Raw genomic sequence first — 233 nt, forward strand, 5'->3', positions numbered from 1 at the left:
TGCAGCAGATACTGTGCTGTTGCTGTTGCTGCTGATGCTGCTGCAGCAGCAGTTGCTGCTGCTGCTGCTCCTGCTGCAGTTGTTGCTGCTGCAGTTGCTGCTGCTGCTGCTGCTGCTGTAGGGGATCAGCATCTGTGTCTGTGTATTTGCTTTGCATGCGTTTGTTTGTTTTTGTTGTTTTCTTTGGGGCTTTGTTTTGCCTCTGTATTTATTTATTTATTTATTTATTTATT

Source organism: Eimeria mitis, genomic scaffold (genome assembly GCF_000499745.2).
Source record: "Eimeria mitis Houghton genomic scaffold, Emh_scaff774, whole genome shotgun sequence".
In the NCBI taxonomy this organism is placed as follows: domain Eukaryota; phylum Apicomplexa; class Conoidasida; order Eucoccidiorida; family Eimeriidae; genus Eimeria; species Eimeria mitis.